Source organism: Trichechus manatus, unplaced genomic scaffold, assembly GCF_000243295.1.
Source record: "Trichechus manatus latirostris isolate Lorelei unplaced genomic scaffold, TriManLat1.0 scaffold00152, whole genome shotgun sequence".
In the NCBI taxonomy this organism is placed as follows: domain Eukaryota; kingdom Metazoa; phylum Chordata; class Mammalia; order Sirenia; family Trichechidae; genus Trichechus; species Trichechus manatus.
Window position 1 is genome coordinate 880,412 of NW_004444088.1, and position 17,256 is coordinate 897,667.

General features: G+C 38.3%; 1 protein-coding gene across 13 annotated transcripts in view; it reads right to left on the reverse strand.

Moving 5' to 3' along the window:
* RALYL (RALY RNA binding protein like) overlaps window positions 1-15,240 on the reverse strand; it is an 800,360-nt gene extending 785,120 nt beyond the window's left edge. For 7 of the 13 annotated variants that reach the window (XM_023740284.1, XM_023740287.1, XM_023740279.1 and 4 more), the window contains exon 1: window positions 14,880-15,240. The gene's annotated coding sequence lies outside the window, so the exon portion shown is untranslated. Of the gene's footprint in view, window positions 1-14,048 lie in introns of all 13 variants that reach the window. The other 6 variants (XM_023740288.1, XM_023740283.1, XM_023740278.1 and 3 more) reach the window with 2 other exon arrangements.
* Between the last annotated feature and the right edge of the window lie 2,016 nt (window positions 15,241-17,256).

The following is a 17,256-nucleotide window of genomic DNA, read 5'->3' on the forward strand; positions in this document are numbered from 1 at the left end:
CATACTCCCCTCCCACACAGGCACTCACAAGGCCATACTCCCCTCCCACACAAGAAATATTTACTGGATAACTCGATTAATGAATTCATGAAATAATGTGGAGATAATACATTGTACTTCATAATTAATGCAAAAAATATACTCACAGCTTGGGAACTAGAAAATAAGTACCATAAACAGTGTTTATTCAACCTTAAAAACGGAATTCTTAATTATAATAAATAATGAATGAATACCACGTACTATCTCCCTCATTAAAACTAAGAATGCATTTTTAAGTCATTTAACTATACACTCATGAACTTTTCTCAAAACAGCCTGAGAAACTGTCAAAGTAATCAACAATAGAATCTGACTTCTAAATGAAAAAATATCAATCCTTATTTTGGTTCAAGCTCAATTCATTTACATTAAAAAACTACTTTTTCTTTTTTTTTTGGTAATTTTTGTTGAAAATATACACAGCAAAACACACACCAATTCAACCATTTCTACATATACATTACATTAATTACATTAAGTACATTCTTCAAGTTGTGCAGGCATTCTCACCCTTCGTTTCTGAGTTGTTTCTCCCCCATTAACATAAACTCACTGCCCCCTAAGTTTCCTGTCTAATCTTTTGAGTTGCTGCTGTCAGTTTGATCCTACGCTTTAAAAAGCATAACACTCAAGGCAGACACTCTTTACTAGTTAAGCTAAACTGTTGATTGGTTTAATGAAGGCTTAAGGGGATATTTTTGGTTTAAGGTTTCAGGTTTAAAGATTATCTCAGGGCAATAGTTTTGGGAGTTCATCCAGCTTCAATGGCTCCAGAAGGTCTGGATTCCATGAGAATTGAAATTCTGTTTTGTATTTTTTCCCCTTTTAATTAGGATTCTTCTATAGAATCTTTGATCCAAATATTCAGTAATGGTAGCCGGGCACCATCTAGTTCTTCTGGTGTCACAGCAAAGGAGGCAGTCATTCATGGAGGCAATGAGTCAAACATTCTCTTTCTTCCTCCTATTCCTGACTCTTCTTCTTCCGCTGTTGCTCCAGGAGATTTGAGACCAACTGTACCCTGGATGGCCTATGCAAGTTTTTAAAATCTCAGACACTATGCAATGAACTAGGAGGTATAATCTACATTTTCGATAGACTTTATTTTTAAAGCAGTTTTCGGTTTACAGAAAAATTGTGCAGAAAGTACAGAGTCCACATATACCATGCCGCCACATACGGTTTTTCATGTCATTAACATCTTGCATTCATGTGATACATTTGTCATAACTGATGAACCAAGATTTATACATTATTATTAACTGAAGTCCACAGTTCACATTACGGTTCACTCTTTGTACTACACAGTCCTATGTGTTTTTTCAAATGCATAATGTCATGTGTCCACCATTACAGTATCATACGGAATACTTTCACTGCCCTAAAAATGCCTTATGCTCCTCCTTTCCTCCCAGCTACCCTCCATTCTAAGACCCCTAGAAACCACTGATCTCTTTACTATCTCTATAGTTTTGCCTTTTCCAGAACGCTATATAGTTAAAATCATATACTATGTAGCTTTTTCAGATTGGCTTATTTTACTTAGCAATATGCATGTAAGGCTCCTCCATCTCTTTTCATAGCTTGATAGCTGATTTCTTTCTATCACTGAATAATACTCCATTGTGTGTATATACCACAGTTTGTTACTACTTTTGGCAATCTAGTCAGTTATTGAAGAACATGTTGGTTGCTTCTAATTTTTGGAAATTATGAACTAAACATTCATGTACAGGTTTTCAAGTGGACATATATTTTCAAATCATTTGGGTAAATACCTAGAAGCATGATGACTGGATCGTACAGTAAGCTTATATTTAGCTTTTTCAGAAACTGTCAGATGTATTCCAAACTGGCTGTACCATTTTGCATTTCCGCCAGAATGAATGAGAGTTCCTGTTGCTCCACATCCTTTTCAGCATTTGGGTTAGTCAGTGGTTTGGGTTTGAGCCATTTTAACAGATATGTAGTGTTATCTCATTGTTGTTTTAATTTCCAGTTCCTTGATAGCATAGGATGTTGAGCTTCTTTTCACATACATATGTGTCATCTGTATACCTTCTTTGATGAGGTGTCTGTTCATTTTGTAACCGGGTTATTTGTTTTCTTATTGCTGACATTTAAGAGTTATTCATATATTTCAGATACAAGTCCTATATTAGATGTGTTTCACAAATATTTTTCTCCTATTATGTGGTTTGTCTTTTTTCTCTTAACAATGTCTTTCATAGTGCACAAGTTTTCAATTTTAATGAATTCAGCTTATTAATTTTTCTTTTATGGACTGTGTATTGGTGTTGTAGCTAAAAATTCATCATCAAACCCACAAGGTCACCTAAATCTTATGTTATCTCTAGAAGTTGTACGATTTTGTGTTTTAGATGTAGGTTTATCATCCATTTTGAATTAATTTTTGTTAAAGACATAGCCCTGTGGAGTCTATATATTTTTTAAAAGTGAGAAATGTTGAACTGGTTGTGGTTGGGTAATTGTTAACAAGTCTTTTATTGTATCCTTATATGCAAATAGTGAAAACTGCATGAAGAAAGTGATTTTCCAATTAATTTATCCTTAGGACTCTTTCAATGAAAATTTATGAAAAAATACCTTAAATCAGATTAAAGTAGTAATATTTGTAATTTTTTTTCAATCTGTACTTGGAAAACTTTCTTATAAAGTCCATCAATGTCTTGGATAAGACTGTTTTACTGAATGCAAAACTCTGAATCTGTTATCTATAGATTACTGTTGAAATCTTGTGTCAGACTCAGAATCCAATGAAGCACTTGAAGCACTTACTGATGAAGATCAAAGACTACAGCCTTCAGTATGGTTTACACCTCAACACAAGGAAAACAAAAATCCTCACAACTGGACCAATAAGCAACATCATGATAAACAGAAAAAAGACTGAAGTTGTCAAGGATTTCATTTCACTTGGATCCACAATCAACACCCATGGAAGCAGCAGTTAAGAAATCAAATGACGGATTGCATTGGGCAAATCTGTTGCAAAAGACTTCTTTAAAGTGTTGAAAAGCAAAGATGTCACCTTGAAGACTAAGATGTGCCTGACCCAACCCATGATATTTTCAATCACATCATATGCATGCGAAAGCTGAACAATGAATAAGAAGACTAAAGAAGAACTGACACCTTCGAATTATGTTTTTGGCAAAAAATATTGAATTTATCATAGACTACCAAAAGAACAAACAAATCTATCTTGGAAGAAGTACAGCCAGAATGCTCCTTTAAAAGTGAGGATGGTGAGACTTCATCTCACATACTTTGGACATGTTATCAGGAGGGACCAGTCCCTGGAAAAGGACATCATGCTTAGTACAGGATTAGCGAAAAAGAGGAAGACCTTCAACAAGACAGACACAGTGGCTGCTACAATGGGCTCAATCATAACAATGATCGTCAGGATGGCACAGAACCAGGCAGTGTTTAGTTCTGTTTTACATAGGGTTGCTATGAGTCGGAACCAACGCGATGGCACCTAACAACAACATACTTTTCATGATTCTCACAATTTTATACATTCCCACTTTTCACGTGCACTATTTCCTTCCTGAGTAGATTGTGAGTTAATGAGGGTAGGTTCAGTGTCTTTTGCTTTGTTTTTAATTTTTTTTTAAATCTCATAAAACACAGTGCCTTACATTAATAGAGTCCCCAAAAATATCTGCTGAATGAACGAACAAGGATTCAAAATCTCTTTATGCCCAGAGCAGAAACACTGTGCAGAACTCTGAGAAGCAGGGTTAGACTTGGAACCTATCTCAGCACAATTCTAAATGAAATTACTGTGGTTTTAAGTCTTCCATACATAGGGTGGCTATTATGATGCCATTAATTACGTGTGTCTGTTTTATTAGATAAATGTCACTGACCTATTGATGTACAAATAGAAACATCTCTTTTTCTCCATCTTTTGAACAAGCTACCTTGGTCCATATTCAAGCTGTTGAGCCACGAAGACTGGGTTCACATACTTACTGAGTCATTTAATAAGCACTGTGACACTTGTCAAATCAACTATCCAACTCTCAATTTCCTCCTTGATAAAACCTGGAGTTATGAAGATGAGACACAATCTGACTAAGCTGTTAGTACGTGCCTGATTCAGAAAGGATGATGCCAAAATGGAATGTGGTAGTAGCAGCAGCAACAGAACTAGTAGTAGCAATGGGCTACTGTCTACCTATCTGCCATCTGGATGCCTAATAAAAAAGTCTGAACTAGAGTACAAAATATATTAACAAACACTCTAGAACTTTCTTTTGAATCTGAATCATTTAGCGTTACATTTAGAAGTTATTTAATTGCACTATCATGTATTGTTTTTCCTGGTTCTGATCAGTGACTTCCTTATAAAACTCAACTTTGGACTGTAGTGTTCACTGAAGAACGTATTTCTATATTACCTGAAAACTCTACTCAAATACAACCAAGATAAATACACACATTACAGATCTACAGTTCTCTTTTTTATGTTTCAAAGAAAGGACTAAAATCCTAGGAGCCACAAAGGGAAAACAAATCCTTTTTAGTAGGTGATTATAAACCTCCAGGAATGTTATTAATAATTTTAGCACGTCTTATAATTTTCCTCTCCACCGTTTTCCTTTTCATGCAATTATAGATTTTTTTAAAAGTTTCTTTCAGTAAATTAAACCTTTAACACTGAGCCTCACAATTCCTTAACTTCTCAACATCAGTGGCGTTTGCCTTAGTTACCCACATGTCTTACCAAACTCTGTAACGTGCTCATCATTTGAATATGCTCCCTTTCAAAATCTGGAAATACAATATTCCCCTCTAACCGAAATCATCCATCCTGTCACCATCACTTCTCTCGTTCTATTAAAAGTAGTGAAGCTGCTGTTGGTTTACATTCTGAACTTCAGGCTCTTAAGTCTTACCAGTTTTTAGTCCATTCATCTCCTGGAGCTGCCCTTACCCCCTTTCCCAGCCCAGATTTACTGTTAGTCTTTTCTACAACATACTCACTACCCCGAAAGTCCAGGTCTTGGTTTTACATTATGTATGTTCTGTTACTCTCCTAACAAAGTAAACCTTAGTTGTCTGCTTGACTCGTTCAGGTTACAGACTGTTAAATTTTGCTGCAGAAAGTGATGCAATTGCCTGACAGCAGAATGCCGTTACTTTTGGCAACATCCTTGTTATGGCTCTGGAATCTTCTTACAGATCTCTTGCATAATCCCTACTACATTCCCCAAGCTCCTATCCCCATACCAGTTCATCTAAACCTAGGACCTCACTTAACACTTTACTGAGAAGACCGAAGTCACCATTAAACGGCAAACTCCCACCAAGCAAAGTCCATCAGTCTTATTCTCCACTAAATCCCCATCCTCTGATACAGTGTCCAGCAGAGGTAATGCTCAAAATATATCCATTAAATCAATAATGAATACTTAGTCAACTAGTGAACAGAATCCATTTCCCTCCACTTCTTATCCCCCGTACGTCTAGGCTGAGCCCGTCTCCTCTTGTACTACTACTGTTCACAGCAACCTTCTCAGAACATTCTGAAACTTGCTCCTAAAACTTACCCTCCTCCCCCATATACCTTCATCTCTTCTACTTCCTGAACAAATAAATGCAAATTCAGATTCTCCTCCTGATATAAAACATATATATCCTTCCCTCAATAATATTACTCACTGTGGGTTTCGATTTCATTCCCACAATTTAACACTCAACTTCATTTACCTCTGGTTTCCAAATCTTCAAGACTACATATATTTGTAACCTCGGGCAATTGGATGCCTGTTTCTATTTAATCCTGATGTGCTCTGCATAATTTTTTCTCAATGACAACTAATAGAGTTGCAACTATTTACAGAAAGCTTTCACACATCCAGAAAATTTAAAAGAATAATACAATGAAACCTGCATAACCAGTCCCTGGGTTAAAACATTGTTAACAAATGTTATGATTTATATACAAATACATTCTCTCTCTCCTCAATGAATCGTATGAAATTAGATTGCAGACATCACAGCATTCATCCCTAAAAAATTCAATATGCATCCCCTAATTTTCCCAGTTGTACCAAAATTTGATGTTTGAGAGTCTACTGTTTTTTTTTTAACAGAATCAGATAAACCTTAAGCATTTCAATTGGCTGTATTTTAGACTGAAAGAGAATCTAGAAAAGTCTAGCCACAGTTTTTATGGCACTGACTTTTGAAGATACCACACCAAGTGTCTGATCTCTTCAATGCGGAATTTCTAACCTACTGAATTTGATTATTTCCTCGTGGCTTAGCTTAACCTGTTCGTCTTTCCTTGTGTTTTTTGTACGCTGTAAATTAAGTCTAAACAGGCTTTATGAGATTCTGGTTCATTTCTGGCAACAATATATCATAAATGATGCTGCGTATTTCACACTGTATCATATCAGGAGATTCATGGTGTCAAGGTGTCTCACTATTTGCTGTTGTTCAGTGCCGTGAAGTCGGTTCTGACACACAGCAACCCAACAGGACAGGGTAGAACTGCCCCATTGGGTTTCCAAGGAGCGGCTGGTGGATTTGAACTGCGGACCTTTTGGTTAGCAGCCGAGCTCTTAACCACTAAGCCACCAGGGCTCAAAAACGTTGCGTCTTGGTTTGGAACCAGGGACCTTTCACGTGTTAGGCGAACATGATAACCACTACACTTAGCAAACTCCAGTACTATGCCATTAGTGATGGTAATTTTGATCACTTACTTAAGAAGGTAACTGCCACATGCAATTAAGAAGCAATACTTGAACACTGTAAGAACATGCCACTCCCCAAAATACTTCTAACGTGCGTTGATGAGCCCGCCTGAGCCATCTATTTTACTAGGAGTTAAAAGCAGAAACTTCTGTACTATCATTTCTTTCACTTATTAATTTGGATTATTTTATAAAGAGCTGTCCCTCATCAACTAGATTTGAGTTGCTCCTAAAAGGCAGCCTAGAAATTTAATTGTTTTAATGTTAATTATATTAATTTAAATATTGTCAGAATTTTTTCCTTTTCCCTATTTTTTTAAAGTATAACTACTGACTTACATATTTTTACTTTATTCAATTTTTACAATCTATTATATTCACTCTTGATGTTCAAATTGGTCAAAATATGGCAACTATAAGTCTCTCCAAGCTGGCTTCTGTTCCCATTCCATACCATATTTGTCTTTGGGCATTTCGTTACTTTCGGGCACAACTAGGTATCCCAGACTCACCTTGTACCTTCTCTTCCCCAGATCTAAAATCAGCCATTTCTCCAAGGTGCTCTGGTTCCCTTTAATGTGCATTGGTATTTAGAAACCATGATCTGAGCACTAGATGTGCTCACTGCTGCTGGAGAGATGTTTCTTTGTAGCTTTTTCAGTGGACAAAGCTAATAAATATACTTATTTTGAATAACTTTATAGTATATCTTAATAGCTGACAGATTAGTGTAGCACCTTGTTTGCCTTCTCTTTTTTTAAGTTTCCCTGGATATTGTCACATTTCTGTTTTTCTATACGTACGTTAAAAATTATGTTATTTAGTTCCAAAAAAAATTCCTACTAGTCTCCTATTGAAGTCATACTACAAACACACACACCTACACACCACATAAACAATCTTGGAAAGAAATGACCTCTTTATGATGCTGCCACGTCACATCCAAGATTATGCAATTCTTTTTCATTTAAGTGTAATACATCTCATTCATTTGTTTATTCTTAAAACTAACAGATGTTATTCACAAATTCAAGGCTTTTTTCTCAGGCTTAGCCCCTGCTGGCCAACACTTCCTCCTGCATACACATGGACTTTCCTGAGTTTAAGTAACTCTCCAATTCTTTCACTTATTCTGCCTCTCACTGGCTCCTATTTCTGTACCCACTCAGAAAAATGAAGGTGTTTCCCAACGTTCTGCCGTTGCATGACTTAGCACCTCCTAGAGTTACAATGTAGATGATTTCATCATATCTCTTCATAGCCTTGAGTGGGTTCCCAGCTGCAGACCTGAATTTCAGTAGCACACTGGTTATTTCATGCAGGTGTTAACGTCAATACTTCAAATTACTGATACGTCCAAAATTGAACCATTCTCCCAACTCTTCCCCCAAATCAGGATTTCCTCGACATATTATTTTGTCCTGTTTTATCTCACTAGTTTACAAGACACACAGATTCCAAAACTCAGAGGCAGCTTTTAATCTTCCCTTTTCTTCGGCTTGCAAACTCACCATCAGTATGTTTTTGAAATCCATTTTATCATGCAAACTGTCTCCACTTTGATTTCTATTCCCACCCTTCCTGTAAACTTCCCACTAAGTAAAATACTCACTTTTTCAAATTCCATGGAAACTAATAAAGGGAGCCTTTTTTCCCTCACATCTGAAGTGGCAATTAGAAACAGCATCCTACAGTAACATCTTGCAGTATGTGTTTTATGTTATTAACAAACAGATAAAATGAGCTTGAAAAATGTGACAATCAAATGTGTAGCAGTGAAATTCTGAGGTAGAGATGATGTTGATGTTGAGATGTTGGTAGACAGAAGAGACACACGTATTTACAGACTTGCTGTGTTATGAAAGAATTGACTGTTCAGTTTTCCTTCTGCATAGAACTAATTTTCCACATCACACTGCAATAGCTTTAAGAACAGAAACTACATTTTGTACATAGTAAGTAAATATTTCTTGACTGCTTTTCCCAGGGCCACTGCAAAGGCAGTGCAGACACAGAACCATCTACTTAGTCCCAACCACAGGGCACCAGTGGCCCCTCACTAATTTCCACATGTTGCCACCCCTCAGAAATCCTATAGTCCTGGAGGGACGCACAATGGTACAGTTACCTGAGGGTCCTTTCAGGACCAGTAATAGTCTCTGTGTCAGTGACGCCGTCTTCTGTTATCTTGGTCAGAGCACTCACTAAGGAAAACTAACGACTATCACTTTAGATAATGTGCTGAGAAAAAGTATATGGCAGTTGTTCCACATTAGATAAAACAAAATAAATAAAATTTCTCACTACAAACAGCCTTCTGCAGGGGGGACATGAGGTGTCAATTCAGGCATTGCTGTCACTTGTCCATGACTACGCATGGGGTTTTGAGCAAGTGATTTCGCTCTCTAAGCTCAATTTCCTCAAACATATAAGATAATGATGACACTACCTACTCACAGAGAGGAACAGCAAGTGGACCTGTATTCAGTCTGGCACATCAATAACGCTAGTCCTTGCTTCCCTCTCATCTGCATTTAATGGAAAAATAGCCTTTCCCCCTCCATCCCACCAGCTGGCTCAGAAATATGTTGCTCCTATTATTATCTAGTATATAGCCATCAAAATTTATATAAATATTTTCTCCAAACACACAGGTTCGGTATGAATGCAGATGATTTCCACTGTTAACATTAAGAAGAAAAATGCAACTGTTATTCTAACCAAAAACATATTAATTGGTGAGTTAAATATAATTTTACCAGACATACTTGTTGACACAACATCTCTAATTTTTATTTAACATGACAGTGCTTAGTGATGTGTTCCACTGCATCTTTCAGAAAAGCAGACAGGGTTCCTGTGTTTTCTTCTGTAAGATTAATACATGGCCAAAAAGATAAAACTCTTGTCATCCTGACCCAAGCTGAGGAGTCTCCAAGGATAGTCCAGAAGACATTTATTCTAAACAGTGACTAATGTTCTCCCATTACCTTCTCTGGGGTTAGGAATGGATAGCAAACAAAAATCAACACCTCTATATTTCTAGTGATTCAGCCCTAGAAAAACAGGCAATTAAAAAAAAAAAAAATTTTTAAATTTACATGGGGATTAGTAAAACACAGAGTCTATCTTTTACATTTTAAGTTTGATATTTAACATAAATCTAACAAAGAAAAAGTTCTCCAGTGTATTTTCCTGAAAAATATAAGAGTTATAAAAATAAGCAACACTATTGAAAGTTGGCAATAACTCGGTTACATTTATGTATTCTACAGGTTAAAAATGTAATATTTTTAATAAAAGTGATGACAAATACTAAATTTCTATAGTAACTCTTGATAAACCTGTAACTATTGGTAGATTCAGAAATCACCTATTACTTATGTTTTATGCAATAATTAGCATTCTCAAAGTCATAATATAGTTAAACTAACTGTTCATATTGCAACAAATGTGGAATTACATGTTGCTGTTGTCAATTACTGAAGAGAAATTTATTAAATAAAAAAGAATCGTAATGAATTATGAAAATGGGATTTTAAGCATACTGAAAACCAAAATTTTAGTTTAAGGGCATTTATGCAAGAATAAAGTCACTTTAAGTAGCTCCTAATAATGATAATAAAAAAAAAAAGCGATAATAACTGCAGCCCATAAGGAAAAAAAAGTTATTTACTTTCCACAGCTCTAAAAACAACTTGAAAAACAAGATTCATCATTACCTCAGTGTTTTTATAGCACAAACTAAAGTCTTCTTAATGGCAGTAAGATAAAAGAAGTAAAGAAATAACTTTTTTCCCCCCAAAGCTCCAACTAATCACCATTTAAAACAAAAGTTTTCAGGAGTCAGAAAACAGAATAAGTCAATTAAAATATTTTCTTCAGTTTCCTTTTTATAGTGCAAACAATCCTAAATATCCACTTCACATAATCTGTACTTCCAAAAAGGAGTATTTTGAGTTCCTGAAATGTAGAGCTTGATTTGATTTGATGCACTGTCTAATCAGTTGTCTAAAGAATGACTAAATGGTAAACAAAGCATAACCACACTCTTACTCAGTAGAAAGCTTTCAAGAATGTCACTGGCATGGAAGCCTTTCCAAATTCTTCTCAATGGGCTGCTTAATAAAGAGTGGCACATGGTATTTTTCACTAAGAAAACAATTTTTTGATACATAAAATTTATGTGCATTATTTTTCTATTTCACTATTTTTGTATTGGTTGCATCATCTGTATAAATGTATAATTATACAGATGTACTTTTTAACCACTTTTAAAAAATTAGAGGAAACAAACTAGCTATCTTTGAGAAAAGGTAATACATCTTTTGTAGCTATGAAAATAAAAGAATGCCTTCAAATATTATGTGTCTTGAAATTTTCCCCCTAATACATAACACCACCATAGAGTGACCACTTGATACATACTAAGGAAAAAAATGCTCATGATTATATAAAGATAAATACAAGAAATAATAAAATGTTTATTTAAAAATTAGGAAATTTTCATTAAAAAGAATGATAATGCATTCACTTTAAAATTCTTGAACAATCCACATGGATGAAACTCTAGAATTTGCTTTCTCTATGATGCTCAAAACTGCGACAGAACTATAAAATTTAACCAGTAACCTAAGATTTTTTAAAATATCTAAATTTTGGCATTCCATACAAAGCTCAAGAAAATTTAACTTTTTCCTGTCATAATTCATAAAGTAAAATACTTGAGGTCAATTACTGGTCCAATAGATAATTTATGTGTCTGCTTTCCCTCACCCTTAACCTTCACCTCCCAAAGTCTTTCTCCCTGTGAAATAAAAAGTTTTTCCTCTGAATAGCAGCTGAAAATAATTTGCATAGTTAAGCTAATCGGAAGAGGGGGTTGGTTGCTTGGTGAATGAAAGAACAATATATTTTTCCATGAGAAACCAGTAGGCGGTGCTAACTCTCAGATACTACATTCAAAGATTTTAAAAACTGATAGAACAGGTGATCAGTTTTAAGAGCTGTAGAATTCCCAATATGATTCATTAAGGAGAAATCTGAAAAACTGGAATGTAGTGGATAGAAGTTTAACATAACAGAATAATATAATGGAAAAGGGATATTAAATAAATGAAAACATGACTTAAGGCTCTTAGAATGCATTTTATTTACAGAATTAAAAGTGCAACTACCTATCTGTCCCCGCACTGAAATCCTATAAATGTCTTCTTCAGCCCCATATGGTTTCAACCTCATTTGGAAACATTATACAGTACAGTTAGTGCCTTGCCTTAATCTTAAAACACAAACTACCTTGACCTTATGGAAGCAACTTAATGAAAATGCAGGTTTGATCACTAAGTTCGTTCTCCACACTCCACCTCTCTTTCTACATATATATGTGCAAGAACTAAATGACTTAACATTGCATACAACCTACAAACAAGTATTATACATAGACATTATCCTATATTTTTTAATAAGTGAGAATTTCTACTTATTATGTTACAAATGGTAAGAAACAGAATATGCTACGTTTTTTTTAATGTTTTATGTTAACTGCTTAAAACATACGAAAGACTACATTTTAGCAATGAGTTCACTACAGAAAAAATGAAAATCCAAATTTAAGGCTTATTAACATAATATTTGCATCCAATCTTAGAACTATGCACTTCAAGATAACAACTCTAGTAGCCGACAGACAGGTGATATAAACTCTGTTACTTAAAATGTGCAACAGGCCTTCCTTGGAGAAAAGCTACCCTGAATATAAAAATAACTCACATACACTGCAACCTCAAAGGTCTTTGAGGTGAGTGAGTGAATTGTGAATAAAAAATAACAATTTTCTAAATCATTCAATAAATTTTAATCTCCTATAGCTAAATGATTCTTTACACTCCTTACTTTCACCAGAGTAAAAAATAACAGGCAAAAAACTGTCCATTGACAACAAACTAAGATCACAGAGTAAGTGAAATACTTGCTTGAAAAAGCTACATGTATGTTTTTAACCCTTCTATTATGAGCCCTTCTGTTGAAGTTATTTTTTATGTCTGTAGCTAACCTAGAGGAAAACTTAATCTGAGGATAAGAAGTTACTTCACTTGCTTTATATTGGTTTCAACAGACTCCAAAATATAAACACAGGGTAAATTTGAGGCTGAACTTTTCAAGAAAAAAAATTTACGAAAAAAAGAAAGTCAAAACTTCAAAATAAAATAATTTAAATATATTTAATGTTATAAAATAATTTAAATACATTTAATGCTTAAAGAATTAAAGTAAGGCTTTTCGAAATTTATTGGGATAGTAAGTTTTGCAAGCAGACTTTGTCACTGTGTTAAGTGCAGAAAAGACTTTCATTTCCAACTGACACACCTCTGAAAACGTAGTGCTAAGATTGTACCGGAAACATGTAACAGTACAGTCACAAAAAAGCATAAAATCCACAGAATGCACTCAACACTAAGCATTTCAACGCAAACAACACACGGAAATACACCAATGCCCCCTCAGTCACCCCCACTCCCAGTCCCCAATTTTCAGGGGAGGTGCTATCAGGTGGTTCAAAGAGGGAAAACATTGTCCCTTTAAAACTTAAATAAAAAGCTACTTTATACCTTAGGAGTGTAGTTTCACTAATGCAAACAAACAGTTTCATCCTCAATGTTAAACCAAAGTGACAAAGAAACAAGCAAGCACTTAGTAAGCCAAAGACAGCGCCACTCAGATGGCAAAGCCCTTCCGATAACCAAAGAGGCAGGGCAACACCTACAGCGATCTTTACTCATCGCGAAGAGGCGGAGCGGGAGTTGACCGCGCGGGGGCTGGTGCATCCTCAAGGATCTAGAAACGTCTCCAGCTCCCGGCCCCCTTGCCAGAAGCCAGCCCCACTTCCCGGGCGCTCCGAGGAGCCGCCCTGGACCGCCCGACGGTCGGCCCCGCATCCCCGGCCCTCGGCCCTCCTGCTCTGCAAGTGGCCCTCGGAGAACTTACGGGGCCCGCCGGCACCCGCATCCCCAGCCCGCTTCCCCGGCCGGCGCCGCCCGCGGCGGAGACGACCCGAGCGCAGCGGAGGGAGGCACTGAATTTTGCGCACATCCGACAACGACCCCGAGGCAGGGGACGCACTGGGGCTCTCCGCACCGCGGACCCGGACACTGCCCGAAGACGCGCGCGCGCACACACAAACACGCACATAAACATACAGATTGCTCTGCCAGGACCAGTGTTGCCACTGCAAACCCGGGAAACGCCTCCAAGGGGACCAAGTACCTGCTCTCTGCGAGCTGCTCAGCTGTTCACTTCATCCTCCGTTGACAAGGAAACCAAACCGCACTTCATTTTTTTTTTCCAGAAAAACCTTCCACTGCCATCATTTGAAAATTGATTTACGGGGAGGAGAAGGGGAGGAAGAAGGGATAATATAGATATATAGATATCAGGATATCTATCGTAAAATTATCTCGGTTTTTTAAAAAAAGTCAAATGTGCAAAAGTCATAGTTAAAGGAGGAAAAAAGTATTTTGCTTAAAAATGATCCCAGTAACCAGCTGCAAGAAAAGTTTGATGTTATCAATGGTATCAAAAACAGTAGGGGAAAAAACGAATTTCTTGTTACCGGCTTCCAAAAAGGGCACAAAAAAAATATAAAATTAATGTCTTTGCTCAGTGGTTAGCACCAGTATTGCAAGACCACAAACTTGTAAACACTGCCGTAAAATCCCACCTATACAAAAATGTTATCAGAAAAAGAGTATGCAAAAAAAAGAGTTAGAAACATGCTTTTTATTTTTACAAAGGAAAAAATTAGGCACCATACTTCACATTGCTTTTTCGATAAAACCAGTTGCATATTTTGCTGGACTTGGGAGTCGCTCCCAGCGGGCACGGCCGCCGCGGACTCCCAGACACAGCGCCTTGTCTACAGAACCATCGCATGCTAGAAAAACTTGGATTCAGGAAAAGGCTCAAAACCATGCTCCTCCAGCTTTCCCAAATATAAACAATAATCAAAGAGGTGGAAAAAAAAGAAGAAAAAACAAAAAAAAAGGACAAAAATAAAAAAAGAATAGGACAAGAATGCCACACTGAGAAGGTACTCACCGAGCGGGAGTAAAATGTTGGAATAAAAATGAGATTTAGTGTAAAATACAGTATGGCGGTGGAAGAAGGAATGGAGCGCGTTTTTTCTCTCAGGCTCTGCCTCAGGCACTGACACGTGACTCGGAGCCAGGCTGACTTGCAGGCAGCGGGGAAGGACCTAGGCTGCGAAGGGGAGCCCCACGGAGCCCAACTCCGGCTGGCGAGACGGCGGCGGCGGCGGGGAGCCCGGCGCCGGAGAGCGGCGGCACCGGCGGCGGCGGCGGCGGCAGCTCACGGCGAGGCTGCCTCCGCTGTGAGCCAGACGAGCAGGTGCCCCTCACGCTGAGGCTGAGCACACGCACACGCACACGCAAGACGGGCAGGGCGCCGGCGAGAGGGGGAGCCGAGCGGGGCTGGGCCGGAGGCGCGCGGCTGCCGCTCTCGCTGCTGCTGCTGCAGCCGCCGCCGCCGCCGCCGATAGGGAGCGTGGGTGCCGGGGGAGCTGATCAGACGCCTGAGAGGAGGTGCACAAGTTGCTGCTCACCTCAAACTTGCGGTGGCTTGGCCCTTGCTATGTAGTCATCTGTTTTTCATCTCAATATAGTTACCTGGGGAGAAATCCCACTCCCTGCCCACTCGAAGTTTCACTATTAAAGCCTGGTTTTACTCACTGGATTTTTTCCCGAGTTCCCATTTCCCCTCCCTCCCGAGCTGCCTCAGCCCCGGCTGTTCCCGCCCGCCGGACCTGCGTTTCCCCCTCGCGGTCTCCGGGAACCTGGCTCAGCGCGTGCAGGGGGCGTAGTCACGGGCAAAGCCACCGTCACTCTTTATTGCCGTCAGAGCGCACGGTATCTTTTCACCGTCTTCAGGGACAGATGTGTGCAGATTGAAAGACAAAGCAGGATCTCTCGTTTGGAAAACCCGGTTTCGGGTTTCTTTCTGCGGGTAGTAAAGAGGTAGGGGTGTGCGGGCGGTTAATTTATTCAGTCGTGGACCAGGCATTGTTTGTTTGGTCTGCGTGTGCGCGCGTGCTTCAGAGCCTGTCAGGAAGGCTCTGCGGCCGGGGCTCCAAGGCAGAGGCTCCCGCCTGACTCTTGCTCAAGTTGTCGGTTGGTTGGGGCTGGAAGTCAAAGGAGAGGTGCGAGGGAAACGAGTCCATTGTGTGAATGCTCCCCGGGAGGGAGCGAACACTGCCTGGTCGGGAGGGGGAGGCGTGCACTAGGAGTGAGGAGGTGGCACAGCCCTCAGGAGCCCAGGTGGCAGAGCGGAGGATTCTGAAGGTGAGGGTGAGAGAGAGACGTCTCCACCCAGGATGTGGTTTAGGATTCCCATCGCTTGAACAAAGATGCCATCAGCCAATCGCTGAATGCGATGAGGTTCTTCTATAGCTGCCCGTTCAAGAATCAGCTTTCTGGGAGCTAAAACACATCTCCCCCCCACCCCTTCTTTTTTGTGCAATACTGACACCAGGACCATTTCGCTGTGCTGCTTTGGCAGGGGTGTGTGGAACTGGCAGCTCTGTGTTTGAGAATGAGCAAGTAACACAGTTCTGCAGTTCACAGATTGTTGCTCCTGATCTTTATCCCAACGTTTCCAATATAGACGTTTAAGATAAAATGTCGTCATCAGAGAGAATCTAACCGGACAATTCTGAAAATTAAGTACACAGCCATTACAGAGAGCTTGAACAGCAAATATGTTTCTTAAACATTCTGGGCAATCATTGGCCAAAGCATTAATCCACAATTTAAGTAAAAAGGATTTAACTATTAAATATAATATATTAAATACAACTATTAAAATATCATTAAATATTTATTTGGGAGAGTTGCCAACTCTATACCCAATTATTATACCTACTTTAGAGTGAGGATTGCTGATTAGAGATACTGACTGAGAAAGATAAATGCATCTAAATGGGTATAGTAACTTTGGAAACCGTGCTGAGTTCTTTTAGAAAATCTTAATATTTTAATCTAGATAATACAAATAAAATGCTGTGGTTTTCATTGAAAAACGGAATTGTACTTCATTGTTTTAAAAAGGAGATCTCTTCAAATTCGATCTTATTCTTCCATGACTCATGAATTAATCTGATCTCTTGTTTAAATTTTGGTTTGTTCGATTTTCCAAAATTTTCCTGCCATTGTCAGAAACCATCTGATTCTAATTTAAGAAGAAAACAGTATTATAACACATGTTTCTCCCATCATTTATATCACAGCTGTTCAATGGTGAGAAACTTCTCTTTTAAAATAAGTTTGGAATCTTTCATCCAGGCTGCACAATGCCTGGGCTTTAAAGAGTTGTTAAAGAAGAACTTTGGAAAACAAGCTGTTTAGAATTACACTGCAGTAATGGCCCTCAGCCAGTCAGAGTGATTGTCAGGCTTTTATTA